Below are 17,056 nucleotides of genomic sequence, written 5' to 3'. Positions count from 1 at the left end.
AGTTGCATGCCATGTGTTTCAACCATTTACATGTGATTTTTGCCTGTGTGTTGTGTTTTGTTGTGGGTTCTCGGACCACAAGTAGAAAAAAAGACAAGTAGGAAAGGCATCTTTAAGATAAGGCTTCTTTCCCAGTAGACAGCAAAAAAGCCTGGGTTATAATTCCATGCCTCTGTCTTAAATTCTCCTGGCCCACCTTTAAATGCCTCCAATAGTGGGCCAATCAGGAAAACAAATCATACAGCCTAAAATTTTCAATTGGCTTCAAGGTGAGAGTAACTTCTTAAAGGCAAATGACCCAAATAATTATTTTAAAAGGGTGTTTCTGTACAGTATATGCACCGATTGATTCATTCACCTCAGAAGTATTTATTGATTACCTACTCTGTACTAAGCACTTAGTCAGGTGCTGGGGACCCGTAGAACTACAAATCCATGAATTCCATTTTAAATAGTGAATCAAGGAAGAAAAAACAGGGGGATATCAAGAAGGTCTTGTTTTCCCCGGTCAATTACCAGAGCCGTGCATTATTGAGTCATAGAGGTAGAAAAGCAGATAATATTGTGTCAACTCAATGTTCATCTCAAAGGAGTCAAATTGGGGTGTATATATACTATTACCCCAACACCTATAGTAGTGTCTCTGAGTTACTGTCATTTTTTCCCCTTTTGCATATATGTGTGATAATAGCAATGCTAATAGCTGAGAAAAAGGTCACATGCTTGGGACAATGCAATGTATCTGCTAAAAGAAAGTAAAGGGCTGAAGAAGCAATATATCTAATTCTCAATAAAGTGCCCTCTCTGCTAGGGCAAAGAGGTCTATTGGAGGCTATTCTGGAAATTGGGAGTTCCAGTTTCTTCCCTTCAACTGACCTATGGTGTTGTTGAGAGGAAATAATGAAATAAAACATGTGAAACTGCTTTGCAAACAATCCATAAAGTGCTTCATAGACTTGTGAAGCTGTTTAAATTTTTGTCAACTACCTTCTGTGAGCTGCAGGCCTTATCTCTAAATAGGGGATAGCACTTTTACTGCCCATCTAAGTTACAAATGCATTTCAAGTGGGATGGAAATCCATTGGTTTTAAGGATCCTGGATATCAAGAAGTATTGAAATGATTAATATCTGAAAATTATGTAAGTAAATGAGGTGCTCAGTAGTTCCACGGTCGTGCCTATCTTTGATACTACAGTGTAGAGAGTAAGACATCGATGTTTGAGAAGGTAAATTATCCTTTAAGGACAGGACAGTGAAAAATAAGAGGCAATATTAGGTTAACCACGTACCTAGGTACAAACTTTATGGGATGAAATAATGATGGACCAAAATAAGTGCTAGGGAGATTGATTTATCTTTACCTGTTCCTCATTTGTCTGTATATGACTGAATGCTTTCATTTCTGAATAAGAAACTAAAATCAAGGTATCATATTCCTCTTGCTTCCCAAGATGGTCAGATTCCTTCAGGTTGTGAGTTGGTGTTATTCCCCCCCCATTTTACACCCCCCCCAAATTACTCTTTTCACAATGCTAGAATAGGTTGCTGGTATGTTTCCCAGCCCCACTCAAGCGTTATCTCTTCTCAACTTTTCCTTCTGATATCTTCCGTGTCATCTGCAATCCTGGAATACAGAAACTTGTCTTCCCTACCGGTATTCTAAAAAGTGACTTTATCCCACCTGTTCTTCCTTCATCATTGCAGTCATTCTGTGTTATTGCCCCGGTGTGCTGGTTTACATGACGTCTTCTCGCACCTTGAGGTGATAAGGTTTCTTGTGAGAAGATTTTCAAATTTTCTGTACATCCTCCTTCTTACAAAAATTCAGAAACGCATGTGGTCTTATAGAAAGTTACACTGTTGAGATTCTGAGTCTAATACTACATAAATACTGTTATTATTAACTAGAGTGATAATACTAGATGAGGCTAATACTAAAGACTTGGCGTGGTCTTTTCCTCAGAGTTTTCAGTGTTTCCACTGGCACAATTGCCGATATCATTTAGTATACCGAGAAGATCCGTGATCGTCCGTGAGCCATTATGAGCCTCTGTTAGAGTCTTTTCAAATCCGGTGCTTATTGTGTACGTTATGAATAAGAGAGCACAAAAATTATGCATGCGGGGCCAAATTCTCATCTTGCTCTGGACCCCCATGGACCTCACTTTGAAGTCAATAGGAGCTCAGCAGGAGGTGGAACAAGATGAGAATTTGGAAAAGGAACGTGAAGAAAAAGGGATAATTTTCCCTGACCATATCATCATTTGGTGCGCGTTAAATGCTCACACAGTGCCTCACCCCAATCCCTTTTTACTTCAGTCTCAATAAAATTGCACGACAGATTTTTTTTTGTGTGTCTCTGTGTGTATATACTATAGGTCATTTTCAATAGGAAGAGAATTGGATAACTTCAATTACTCTCCTGTAAGCTGTTATTATTGAACTGAGCCCGAAGTGCTTTATTTTCAATAAAGGAATATTCATATAATACAACATTCATGCAAATTCAGGTGCTACAGGTTTTCAAAGATTTTCCAGGAAGAACATTTTTTCACTGGCCCAAATAATTAACCACTCGTCTTTGTGCCCTTGCTTTCATTCACCTAATTCTTAAAATTATTTTGTCTGCTGTGGGATGCCTACACAAATGTGTGCTCTCCCAGGACAACACTGTTTGAAATCAACAATGCAGTTTTTGTTTCTGCACTCTGATATCCACCCCCTCTTAGGATTTGAATTGTTTGGTACACACAATGGTCAAGGAATGTCCAGAGGGGAACTTTGGAAAAAAAAAATCAAACAACCCTGTCTATGAGCTAGATGCCACATCTTCCCCATTCCGGGCGATGCCCACTCTTTGTCAAATTGGCACACGCCTTTTGAATAGGGCCTGCCCTCAGAAACTCGGCTTTCATGATAAAGCTCTTTTAGATCCCACCATTTTCTTTCAGGAAGAAGCCAGACTCCATCAGAATTTCACACCTGGATATGTGTTGATGCAATATCCCGTACCTTAAGACCATCAATATTCATGGGACATCTAACATAATTCATGATGGTCTATGATATATGATAGTAAACAATATCATTTACACTGAATCTTAAAAGTATTGACAAAGATAAGTTCCTAAACACTGATGAAACCTTGTATTTTGTGTTATGATTTCTTGGTTTTATACTTGGTGCAGTTTTTCAATTAACTGCTCTGTATTCAGAGCAATTATTCATTTATTATAGTCAGTTTAGATACGGTAAAGATTAGAGGAGTAAAACAAATCATTTTAGTGACACTGGCTAGTGATACATTGTTATTATTCTGATTTTTATTTGTTTGTTTGTTTATTTATTTATTTGGCTCTTGCATGGCAGGATTTATAGTACCTTCTTTTGAATGCTAAGTCTTTTTCCTTCCTTGTCTCTATTTTTATGGTTTTAAATAAGCAAAAACAGCCATAAGATTTTAACTGGAGTTACCTATTTCATTTATCAAATGATAGAGGCATGTGTAGACATACTAATTCACACACAGACACACACACACACATTTTTAAAATTATTTTTTTGGTCAGTAACAAGATTTTCTTGGTTATGTAAAATCAGTATCGGGTCTTTTTAAAATGTGAAGATTCCCAGAAGTGTTGAAGACAGAGCTGAATTTATATAGTACATAAACCAGGCATCAATATATGAAGCATCTCATAAGAAATAGCATGTAATTTTGAATGCAAGTAAACCAAGGTAACTACACATATTAGACATTTGGAAGTTAATGTTATGGAGCACAATACTCACGTCAACCTTGCAGTGCGGTTTTCCCAGCGTACTGCAACGCTATGCCCCGTAATGTGTCATTTTGCTTCTAAAGGGGTTTACATGCTTTTAAAAGTGCCTTAGATTTTGGCAAAGTTTATTTTATGCATTATGCATAAAAGTTGTCATCAGGATTTAACAAAGCATTTTGCACAGAAAGATTAGAAATAAAATCTCTGCACACCAAAATGATTTGGATGGTTTTGCTAGATGGTGTGAACTTAAAAAAAAAAATTAGCATGTATCTTACCCTTTTCCCAAGTTTCAAAAGATGAAAAAGCTCCACAGCGAAGAGAATTTTAATGTACAGAACTGGAACGGGGCTTACCAATGCTTTGCTTCCCTTTCAGCTGGTATTCTCTTGTTTATTGGTTACAACATTAATAATTTCAAATCAGTGGAGCTACAACATTTCGCCACGGGATCGTCAGGCTCAACGATATGTGCAAGATAGATTTCTTACTTGACAAGTGAGGGTATTGAGAGAGGCAACCTAACCCGTATGTTTGGATTTTAAAAAGTGGGACCCTCAGTGAAATAAAATAGTATTTGTGGATAAAGAGGAGAGATTGGTAGGGAAAGCTGATAGAAAGGAAGAAACATTTGGACTTTAAGCTTAAAATGACCATTTACAGGGTTTTCTGTATTTCAGCACTTTTAAAAGGTAGACACATGCTAGTTCCTTCCATGTTTTCAATGAAGAATGCAGTGCCATGGGAGTGAGCAGTTCTCTCAACGATCTGCCTGTGTAACTAAGCTTCTATGGAGACAATCCTGAAGAATTCTATTTTTAAAGGCATATGGAGAAAGAGTAATTTTTTTTTACACAAGAAATGGACTAATTGTGTCTTGAAACTTGAGTCTTGAAATGTCTCTTCTGAAGTTAAATTCTGCCCCTGACTTCCAGTGTGTATCCCTGCACTCCCAGGGTCGTGTCTAAATGTGGGTGTTGCCCTGGAGGGTGTGTCTTTGTCTTTATAATAGTCCTTCCGCCACTCATTCTACGGGTGGCACGCCTGAGACTATTTCTGGTGTAGGCTGATACGCCAGCCATCCTCATTGGCTGATAACTTCACATCATTAGCTTGAAGTCATAAATTGAATTCCCTGCTTTTTATTGCTATTTTTGGAGGTTTCATTATTGACCATCTTTGGGTGCAGCCCTTAGAAACCCACTTCTTTTTGGTAACCACGAAGCTGCACTTCTTAGAGGGTTCCTGCAAATCACAACTAGATGAGGGTAAACTGTGGGCAATACCAACAGGAACCCAGAGATCTTGCTCTTTCCCAATTACTGGAGGGTCTTACGAGTGTTGTTTCAGGTAGCAGTTAGCGTTTTGTTAGTAATGTCATTGCATGTTAGTATTGCATGTTAGTATTATTTTTACTATACTAGGCTTCAGTGGTTTTTTCAACACTGAGAATATTTTAAAAAATACATATATAACTTGCTCTTTTATTTTTGGCTTCTCACTTCCAGGAAAGTTAATTGGAACTGATTGGTTTTATTTGCTGACTTACCAAGTACCACAAAACTGGAAACGAATGAAGAAACATTAGCTTTCCACTGTCTGCATTAGTTTTTAAACTCTATTCCTCTTAGCTTGTCTTTTATCCACAAACCATTTTTTTTTTAAAGAACACCAGTCTCTGGATAAGAGGAGAAAATTGAATTGAAGGATCATAATAATAATGCTTTACACTTGCATAGATCTTTAAAATTTTTTTCAAGTATATTCATTTCTACCATAATTGGATTCCCATAACAACCCTTTAAAATAGGAAGGAAGGAAAAGGACATTTATCGAATATCTTCTATACAAAGTGCATTTACCACATTATCTCACTTAATTCTCACTGTGGTGCTGATGAGGTGAGAATTCTTTCTCCCAATTTCAGGAGGAAATATGGGCTAGCAGTGTGATTTGTTCAGCCTTTTACAGAAGGCAAGAGCAGGATCCTGGGTTTGAACCCTACTCTGTCTGGCTCCAAAACTTAGTTCTGTCCACTTGGTGGATGTGGGCAGGTCAGATCATCATCTCATCTTTTTGGTCATTCAAATTTGAGGTACACATACGTGATTTGCTTGTAGTTATTCAGCTAAGCTAATGCCACCAACCAAACCTGAAGATGCATGTATTTGTTTTTGTTTGTTTCCTAGGCTTGCATACTTTCTGTGACTCCAGCCTGTCTCGGATGATCTGTCAGAAGTCAATGATGCTTTCCTGTCCAGATTGACTCCTCAGCTTCTCAGCCTGTGACGCACCCCCCGCCCCACTGCTTGAGGGCCCCTTAGCAGATGATTACAGAGATAGTGAGAGAGAGAGAGAGAGAGAGAGGGAGAGAGAATCAGCAGGGGAGAAGGTGAGAATCAGCCTGGATGATGCTTGTCTTTGTCTCCGTGGGTTTACGGATTGCATTATTGCAGGGTGGGTTTTATGTTCAATACCAATTTGAATCAATGTTGCATTGCAGCATAGCATAGTTAATATTTTTTGTGAGTGCTGCCTCTAAAAATCAGATCAATACAATTAAACTTTAAGCCAGTGGTTTTAATGTGAATATCTTAATACTTGGCACCAGACTTGATATTTTAAATCTGATATATTGGAAAGAATAAATATCTTAGGGGAACACTAATGGGAAAAGAGTTGAAATCAGGTAAACCTGATTTGGGTCATAATCAGCCAGTCAATTAGTCCATTCCATGGAGACCCGTGCCAGGCTATATTTTGTCTGTCTCGTGTGCCTCAGAAACGTTTCTGGACGTCATGTTAGAATAACACTTTCTAGTATTTGAAGCACTGTCACACACATTATTTCACGCTTGAAGTGTGAGAAGAGCTGATCAGTTATATCATTGGTATTCTCTTCTTTTGAGCTTTCCAGAATGGCAGGTGGCACTAATGAGCTCTAGAACCAACTTGCAAGGATTCCTTACTTTCTGGTGCTAACATCAACTACAAAAATCCTTCAAAGAAGCCCATTTACTAGAGAGCTATCTTTTCCCCATTCCACTTACCTCAGAAGTGTCCATCCTAACTGTCTGCAGAGACCTCTTATAGGAGGCAGGATTTCAAAGAGCTTCTGAATGGAGAAGAAGGGGAGTTGCTGTTCTGGAAAAGTGGTTCTCCACCTTTTTCCATATTTTTCTTATGCTGCATTGTACCATCTTTTATCTCCCCACTGTATGTTGCTCAGGCCCTTCCTCCATCACGTCTCCTATCTTTCCTTCCACCCTTGACTACTATGGCTTTAGTCAGAGCTTTACTTCCTGCTTAGCCGAGTGCAATAGCTTCCTGACTGGTCCTTCTCACCCAGCCCTTCATGTGAATGCCAGACACACCTTCTGAAGCTTAGCTGTACATTGCTTCTCACCAAGAAATACATAGTGCGTTCTGATGTCTAGAGAACTGAGTAGAGACTTCTCGGTCTGGCTTTCAAGGTTTCCATGAGTGACATCTTTGGAGAGTAATAGGGAAGCATTATTATGGGTGCAGGTTTAAGAGGCTGAAGAGCTCTGTAACTTGCCTGTGTGACATTGAACATGATACTTAACCTCCCTAACCCTTGGATTCCTCACTGTGGGAGGAATAAAGTGAGACAGTATATGGAAGGGACCGAGCACAGTGCTTGGCTCCCTCAGTTAATGTTATTCACCTAACTGTCTACTCACCATTCAGCATATTTTGGGTATGAAAAATGCGCTAGGTATTGTGCTAAGTCCTTTCAGTGGTCAATCTCAATACTAAAAATGGTAAGATAGGTGATTGTATTATGGCCCTCATATGGTTAAAGAAACTTGGGGTCAGAGAGGTTAAGCAGATTTTCCAAGGTTACACAACTAGTTAGTGCCAGGACCAGAATTAGAACCCAGATCTCACTGACTCCAGACCCTAATCCCTAAACTAGAGCACCTTTCTATCTACGCTTCCTTGCCTCTTCAAATTTGGGATGTTCTCGCTCCATTTCAGGTCTATGAACATTCTTCATATGTTTCAAAGCCCAGGTCAAATGAGACTTCAAAAAGAACAGAGGCAACAGAAATAGAGAAAAGAAGGAAATGACAGAAGGAAACGAGGCTGTCAGAGAGCAGACAGAATGTGTCAAAGCATTGATTTCTTATATTTATCTCAATAGCATTTGAATTAAAGTTGTCTCATGTGTATCTGTGTTCTTAGAAAACAGTAAGTCTTTGAGGACCACAGTCTATATTATAGTGCTGCATGTATTCTGATGCTCAAAATACAGAGAATCAGCTCCTTGAGAACCTAGGCAGGAATCCTCTCTTCCTTGGACAAGCAACTCAATAGTCTCAAATGCCGAGATGTAGGAGGATGTTCAGAAGGGGGTTGTTCCTTTGAGTGAAACGAAGATTTATGTTATGGGGGGTCCCAGGTGGTGGTGGGAGAGGCCAGTCAGGAGGACCCTAGTGGAGAGACTGAGTGCAATTGGGGGAGTAGGTGAGTGGATGTTGGTGGCGGCATGGCGAGCAATGCAGTCTTAACTGGGTGTCAGAGGGGCCCAAAAAGTTGGAAGGTAAGCACTAGAGGTTGGATAGATAATAAATTAAGTGCAACTACAATCATTTTGGGGTTAGTGAAATTTTAGATGTTTAAATGGTATTCTCATGTGAAAAATTTGGAACCACTGGTTGCAAAAAGAACACTAGACTGCAGTCTCAGCTAGGGTACTGTTAGTTTGTCATTCAATATAATCTAAGTCTCATTCCCCGTATCTGTACAATGTCAATATTCAAAGACTGTCCTGGATTACCTCACAGGATTATTGTGAAACTAAAATAGAAAGGAATATGTAAGGAAATTGAAACTTAAAAAGTTATTTTACAGTTTTCCCAAGTGTTTTCACAGGTGCAAGGAATTACTATTCCTATCGATAAAGAATAGGACAACACCCTGCCTTTCAGTAGCTTTTCGTTGAGTTATTGAGTTATGGCACCCGCACACTTAAGAAGGCAAGACCATGGGACATAATAAAAATTCAGAGGACAGAGGGTTCACTTTAAAACAAGATTGTCAATTGTCAAAGAAATTTCAAAATAGAAGACGACATTGGAGCTAGCTTTGAAGAGTGCATTGCAACTAGATAGTTAGAAAGGATGAGTAATGGGTCCCAAGCTGTGAGGGGCATTGGAAGGACAGATGTAGACTATATGTCTTTTTAAAGTAAAGGGTCAGTATCAGAGCAGGGGGAATGAGAAGAGGCTGGGGAGGACTTGGAACTCAGGCACCCATGTCTGTGATAAAGCACTGATGTTCTAGGGGCTCATTTCCTCTTTCATGATCACAGCCTAGAGGCCTCAGCATGGATTCCCAAAGAAATTTAATCTATTTTCTTCTCCTTTGCTACATTCTCTATGAAATTTTGTCAGGAGAAAAATTAGTACTATATATTTTCCAAAGCTAGAAGTTTAAGTTCTATCAACTTAGTGTTTGGTGCAAAGAAAAAGATGTTATAAATATTTGATATGGGGCCCAAAAGAGGTCTTACAGATTAAGTATTATGGAAAGCTTAAAGTCCTCTGAAAACTAATTTTTGAAGGCTTTATTAAATTGTGGTAAGAGTCCTCATTGTTCTTATTCTTTTGTGAGTCTTGAGTTCCAATTTGGAAAAGCACTGGGCAGGGCAGTTACACAAATAATAATCATTGGCTCAAGCTTTTTAATGGTAAAAAGATGACTTGATTCTCTGAAGAAGTGAACAGGCAACATTTTCTCATTGCTGTTAATTATAATTTAAGACAGACTCAATTTTGTATTAGTCACAGATGTTTCATTTCTCAGTTCATATATAATGTGGTACATGGAATATCTCCAAAGAGATTTTAGAAGTGTTTGCAGTCTTGTCCATCTCTTTACCACTTGGTGTGGTCTTTTCCAAAAATCATGACATTTGGAAAGAAACTCAGATAAGTTTTGAAGACATTTTCAAGACATTTTGCTTTCAATGATCTCTAAAAATATTCCTATTGAAAGTGAAAATTGAGAACATGCTCTGCAAAACAAAATCAAAATGTATATTGTGTCTTTGGAAAGCCTGGTTTCGGGAGTGGTTGGGCTGTGTTTCAGTTGTGCCACGGGTGAGGGTGGGGATACAAATGCATGATTTCTGAATAGATGTTAGTCATAGAAACCTTTAAGAAGATCCAGTGTTCCTATTGCTATTAAGCCAAAAATGTATTTCAAATAATTAGTCCAAGCAGCTAGTTCCCAAATTACTCCACTGTGGATTATTCTAACCAGGGAAAAATTATCAGTAGGACAAATCACTCATGAAATTGTGATAGGTTTGGGAATGTTCCAAAACGTGGCAGGTTTGGAATGCAAACCTTTGATGAGACTGGGTGTGTCTGAGAATTAAAACTTGCCTAAATGTTAAATCAGCCACAAAGGCAATTTGCAATACAGTAACACCTGTATTTTCTGCTAAAGCAGTATGACGTTTCTTAGAAAATAAAATAGAATCCCCATAAGCACATTACAGAAAATTTTCCTTGTGTTATATTGATAAAAGCTGGAGTTCCAGGCTATATTATAAATATTTCCTTAAAAGAAAATACATATTAAAGGAGTATCATAATCAAATAGTTTAATTTTAAGATGAGCATTTATGAAAACGTTTTTGGGTAAGAACATATAATTGTAGTACCTTACACATGTATGATGAGTTCATTATGGGTATGCATGCAAAGTTCTTTAAATAGCATTCTTCCTCATTTTTAATTATTATTATAGACATTAACTTTTCCCAGAAAGAAAAGCATGGTGAATTTGTACATTCATAATTTTCATACTTCGTAATTCACATCTTTCTCTAAAATCCATCTGTGATATCCAGTTAATGAAGTTCAGGCAGTTAATCTTTAGAATAAATTTCTGGCATGGTTTCTCCATGATCCGTAGAGTCTTTCTTTCCAAAGCTTGTGGTAAGGTGATGGGGAATGAATTCATTTGAGTAAATTGTTAGTATTGAGTTTTCTTGTGTAAAGTTCTGAATCCCAGTTGGAACTCCTGATAGTGGTTCAAAACTTTGGGAATTCCCCAGATGAGGTAGCCTCCATCCCCAGAAGGCAAGGAGAGATGGAAGGAGGAGGCAAGCCACTCCAGATGGGTAGGTGGCCATTTTAATAAACAAGGGAATTTACACAGGAGGCTTGTCTTGGGTGGCTTCAAGATGAGTCATCTCCATACCCCCTAACAGAATCATAAAGGTTTATATAGAGGCCTTAGCAGGGTTTAGTTATATGTACTGTCCAGGTGGTCTCAATAACACATTACTCTTCCGAGGCTGTGTCCTTGATAAGGCTCCTACTGTGGGAATGGTGGGCAGAATGTACATGCTAAGGACAGGGGGAGCCGCTGGTTGTCCAAGTCCAGCTCACAGGTCACATCCTCTTGATAATCTCCTCCAACACCAAATATTACCTGTATTTTCTGCTAAAGCAGTATGACGTTTCTTAGAAAATAAAATAGAATCCCCATAAGCACATTACAGAAAATTTTCCTTGTGTTATATTGATAAAAGCTGGAGTTCCAGGCTATATTATAAATATTTCCTTAAAAGAAAATACATATTAAAGGAGTATCATAATCAAATAGTTTAATTTTAAGATGAGCATTTATGAAAACGTTTTTGGGTAAGAACATATAATTGTAGTACCTTACACATGTATGATGAGTTCATTATGGGTATGCATGCAAAGTTCTTTAAATAGCATTCTTCCTCATTTTTAATTATTATTATAGACATTAACTTTTCCCAGAAAGAAAGGCATGGTGAATTTGTACGTTCATAATTTTCATACTTCGTTATTCACATCTTTCTCTAAAATCCATCTGTGATATCCAGTTAATGAAGTTCAGGCAGTTAATCTCTAGAATAAATTTCTGGCATGGTTTCTCCATGATCTGTAGAGTCTTTCTTTCCAAAGCTTGTGGTGAGGTGATGGGGAATGAATTCATTTGAGTAAATTGTTAGTATTGAGTTTTCTTGTGTAAAGTTCTGAATCCCAGTTGGAACTCCTGATAGTGGTTCAAAACTTTGGGAATTCCCCAGATGAGGTAGCCTCCATCCCCAGAAGGCAAGGAGAGATGGAAGGAGGAGGCAAGCCACTCCAGATGGGTAGGTGGCCATTTTAATAAACAAGGGAATTTACACAGGAGGCTTGTCTTGGGTGGCCTCAAGATGAGTCATCTCCATACCCCCTAACAGAATCATAAAGGTTTATATAGAGGCCTTAGCAGGGTTTAGTTATATGTACTGTCCAGGTGGTCTCAATAACACATTACTCTTCCGAGGCTGTGTCCTTGATAAGGCTCCTACTGTGGGAATGGTGGGCAGAATGTACATGCTAAGGACAGGGGAAGCCGCTGGTTGTCCAAGTCCAGCTCACAGGTCACAACCTCTTGATAATCTCCTCCAACACCAAATACTATTGAAGAAAGAGCTGGAGACAGGGGGAGAGGCAGGGATAGGAGGGAGGAGCAGGATAGAATATATATTTTCTTAAAAATTAAAATGATTGCGGAGATGACTATGTGGGGACTCATTACAATAAAGCATTTATTAGNCAAAGTTCTTTAAATAGCATTCTTCCTCATTTTTAATTATTATTATAGACATTAACTTTTCCCAGAAAGAAAGGCATGGTGAATTTGTACGTTCATAATTTTCATACTTCGTTATTCACATCTTTCTCTAAAATCCATCTGTGATATCCAGTTAATGAAGTTCAGGCAGTTAATCTCTAGAATAAATTTCTGGCATGGTTTCTCCATGATCTGTAGAGTCTTTCTTTCCAAAGCTTGTGGTGAGGTGATGGGGAATGAATTCATTTGAGTAAATTGTTAGTATTGAGTTTTCTTGTGTAAAGTTCTGAATCCCAGTTGGAACTCCTGATAGTGGTTCAAAACTTTGGGAATTCCCCAGATGAGGTAGCCTCCATCCCCAGAAGGCAAGGAGAGATGGAAGGAGGAGGCAAGCCACTCCAGATGGGTAGGTGGCCATTTTAATAAACAAGGGAATTTACACAGGAGGCTTGTCTTGGGTGGCCTCAAGATGAGTCATCTCCATACCCCCTAACAGAATCATAAAGGTTTATATAGAGGCCTTAGCAGGGTTTAGTTATATGTACTGTCCAGGTGGTCTCAATAACACATTACTCTTCCGAGGCTGTGTCCTTGATAAGGCTCCTACTGTGGGAATGGTGGGCAGAATGTACATGCTAAGGACAGGGGAAGCCGCTGGTTGTCCAAGTCCAGCTCACAGGTCACAACCTCTTGATAATCTCCTCCAACACCAAATACTATTGAAGAAAGAGCTGGAGACAGGGGGAGAGGCAGGGATAGGAGGGAGGAGCAGGATAGAATATATATTTTCTTAAAAATTAAAATGATTGCGGAGATGACTACGTGGGGACTCATTACAATTAAGCATTTATTAAGTAGGCACCTCTAGTCCAGAAACAACACTTTCTTCCCACTTGACAGTATTGTTTATTGCATGTATTGTTTATTGCATGGTTTTCTCAGCAGTGAACATCCAGTGTCCATTGCAAAAGCACTGGGCTGCCAGTCAGAAGGTCCAAATTCCTGTCTGAGTGTTGCTTTTATTTTGTTTCAGGGTAAAATGCTTTATATTTCTGGTTTTCTTTCTTTACATTTTAACATAAAGACATAAACATGGACTTCTTCACAGGGATAAGTAAGCTGGTATCTGTGAATTGTTCAGAGGAGAAGAGACTTAACTGTAAGATCATCAGAGCCGCGAGGAGGGGGAGTTTTGAAGATCTTGAATGAAGGTTTGGTTATCAAGTGGGTAAGCATGACCAAGTAATCACATCATTCATCTTATTATATTTTATTTTATTTTATTTTATTTTATTTTATTTTATTTTATTTTATTTTATTTATTTATTTATTTTAAGTAGGCTCCATGCCCAGTGCAGAGTCCAACATGGGGCTTGAATTCATGACCCTGAGATTGAGACCTGAGCCGACATCAAGAGTTGGACGCTTAACTGACTGAGCCACTCAGGTGCCCCTCATTCATCTTATTTTAAAAGAAATGCCCCCCAACACATTGCAGCTCCTGAGTGAGAGGACATCTGAGACACCGACTTTTCCAAGATGGCAACTCAAATTTGGANCCAAGATGGCAACTCAAATTTGGGGGCAGGTACAGTTCAAAGTCCAAGAAATTTTGCTCACTATCAAATTCAAGTCTTTGATGTGGTTTGGCAGGATGCTAGACTTGTGTGGTGTCCTGTGCTCTCTGGATAAACCACTAATGGTTTGGTGACTTGGTATTAGAATGTTCCATTTCAAAGCTTCTGAAGGGCAAAGATCCTGAGCACTGAGTAGAATTTTGTTGTTTAGGGAGCCCCGCTGCAGGGGAGAGCATAACCAACTGTTTCTAAGATGAAGGAGTATACACACCCTTCAGTCTCAGAGAGGTTGTCAGAGAAGTTTTCTGGGGCCCCTAGAAACAGCCTTTCTCATTTCTAGCTAGATCTAGGGTGTTGAGTTCCCAGGGGAAGTATAGTTGGTTTATAGCTGCCCTCACTGCTCAGCTTTGAACAACTTCACATTAAAGTTCTTCCCATTCCTTCAAACTATCCTCTTAGCTTTGCATGCCTATTTGTTTCATAGAAAAAAAGAGAGGAACGGAATGACTTTCAGAAGCATTGTTTGCTTGCTCAATATGGTAAAATGACACTTAAAGAACATTCTAAATTAATATTTTTTCCTCAGAGAATTCATAATATGTTACTATGTAAACTCCACGAGAGAATTTTGTATTGACAATTTCAAGGCTAATTTTGGGCATTGTGAACTCTATTGTTTGGCATTCTCTTAAGCTGAAATACCTATTTAATAATGCTTTTGTGTATCAGTTATCTGTGGCAACAAAAATGCTATGTAACAAACAACCTCAAAGCCTGAATGGCATACTACAGTAAATATTTATTTTTACTCATGGGTCTGCAGGCTGACTCATGGCTCTCCTGATTGGAACTGGGATTGATGAGGCTACCTATGGCCAGTAGCTGCTCATCAAGGCATCTACATTCTCTGACATGTCAGAGGGTTTGGCTGGGAAAATTGGGGTGATTTGGCTCTATGCCACATGTCTCATCCACCAGTGGGCTAGCCTGGAATGTTTACATGGTGAGAGCAGAAGAGCAAGAGAGGAAACAAAAACGTGCAAGTACTTTTTCAAGCCTCTGCTAGTGTCAAGTTTGTTCCTGTCCAACTGGCCAAGGTAAGTCACATGACTGCAGCCAGAGTCAGGGTAGGAGGAGCTTCTAAAATGGCAGAGCAAGAGGTATTCATACTGGAAAATCATTAATTTGGGCCACTAAGAAAATTAATCTGCCACTTCTATCTATGGTTTAATGATAGTTTTATAAAGATAACCTTGCGATTCATCATGACCTTGAAGNTTTATGACTAAGAAGGCTTAGCAAGTAATAACAAGTGACTCGCCCAAGGTTATACCTAAGTAAAGCACTAATTTCTCTTCTGTGCTAAGCCCATCCCAGGTGTGTGTGTGTGTGTGTGTGTGTGCGTGTGTGCAGCCCACATAATCTCAGGAGGCCATCTAGCCTGCTGAGATAGAACATTCAGAAGCAATAAAAAAAAATCTAAGCTCCAAATCACTTTCTCCAAGAAACTTTTCCAGATTAAGTTCTGTTCTTTGGTAAATGAAAGATGTGGGAATGAAAAGACTATTTTTGCTAAAATATATTAGTGCTTTGATGCTTTTCTTTTGAGTGGAAGCTCNATATTTTCAATGAAAAAAATATATTGTTTATTTTGGTGTGAAAAACATTTTGTCATATTCTCATTCTTTATAAATTTATAATCCATTATTAGATATTTTGCATCAATATGATGACAAATATTTGGGTAACCACATACCGAGTCATATGCTAAGGATTTATATTATTCTCAGTATTGGTAGGCTTGGGGGTTGAGTAATCACACAAAACTATACAATTTTCTCTAATTTAATCTTAACAGCTTGAAAAAAAATTACTTTTAAATGAAAAAAGAATCACATTTGTGAATACAGTGGTGTATAATTGATGAGTAAGTTCTTAATTAGACAGTTACTCCAGACACTAAGACTAGTATAATGGAATGAGGCATTAAAAGGAGGCCAAGGAGAGTATAGTGAGTGGGCAATCGAACTGAGACATGAAAAGTTAAGGTCAAGCCAGATGGGCATTGGCACTGCTTATGAAGCTTTGTGGCACACCCTCCTTCTCTGCTCCACCTTTGAGTCTTATAAACACAGTCCAGTTGGCTTTGCGGACTGTGGCAGTAATGAGTTATTGATGGGAGTGAGTGCCAGGTGAATAACTATTTCTTTGAAGATCTCTTCAGACTGTGGTAACTGGAAGCAGCACAGAAGGAGAAATTGATGGCCCATATTCAGCTTTTGAATAGTAAAGCTTGAAGAGCTTTTAGGTACTGAACAGCTTGAGGAAAGGCAGGATAATGGGACATAATTGTACTGATTATGCAGGTGAGGTATGTTAAAGAAAAGTCTGCTAATTCTGCTAAATGGTGGCATTTTGTAGCTCCTGTTAATATTTTTTAGTAGAGGAACAAGCAATGAGTTTATTGAGTCTTATTCAAAAAGATGATCTCTTAAATCAGCTCTAGCACCTTGGTATTTAATGGTTCAAGGCACTTCTCAACATTACCTCACTATCCCTACCAANAAAAAAAAATCTAAGCTCCAAATCACTTTCTCCAAGAAACTTTTCCAGATTAAGTTCTGTTCTTTGGTAAATGAAAGATGTGGGAATGAAAAGACTATTTTTGCTAAAATATTTTAGTGCTTTGATGCTTTTCTTTTGAGTGGAAGCTCTTAGAAGAGTTTCTTCACATTTTGTTAGTATTGTATAGTGTCTATAATCTAGGAACTCTCTAAGTGTAACTGACAATGGGAAGGAAATTTCTTCCTTTGATTTACAGAGTTATTTTATCACTTACTAAGTCGTGAAATCTTTTTCTTTAAGTATTCCTCTGTGATATTCAGTGTNGTATATTTTCAATGAAAAAAATATATTGTTTATTTTGGTGTGAAAAACATTTTGTCATATTCTCATTCTTTATACATTTATAATCCATTATTAGATATTTTGCATCAATATGATGACAAATATTTGGTTAACCACATACCGAGTCATATGTNGCATCAATATGATGACAA

The 17,056-nt window shown here is 38.3% G+C and overlaps 1 long non-coding RNA gene across 1 annotated transcript in view; it reads left to right on the top strand.

The window, feature by feature from the left end:
* The window catches only part of LOC117801006, a 43,642-nt gene extending 29,661 nt beyond the window's left edge, over positions 1–13,981 (top strand). Inside the window, exons 2-3 of the long non-coding RNA XR_004623294.1 lie at positions 13,529–13,648; positions 13,761–13,981. This is a non-coding gene — a long non-coding RNA (uncharacterized LOC117801006). The remainder of the gene's footprint in view (positions 1–13,528; positions 13,649–13,760) is intronic.
* The last annotated feature ends 3,075 nt before the right edge of the window (positions 13,982–17,056 follow it).

Source organism: Ailuropoda melanoleuca, chromosome 2 (genome assembly GCF_002007445.2).
Source record: "Ailuropoda melanoleuca isolate Jingjing chromosome 2, ASM200744v2, whole genome shotgun sequence".
In the NCBI taxonomy this organism is placed as follows: Eukaryota; Metazoa; Chordata; class Mammalia; order Carnivora; family Ursidae; genus Ailuropoda; species Ailuropoda melanoleuca.
Note: the sequence above shows the minus strand (reverse complement) of the source record. Positions and strands in the feature narration are given on the sequence as shown.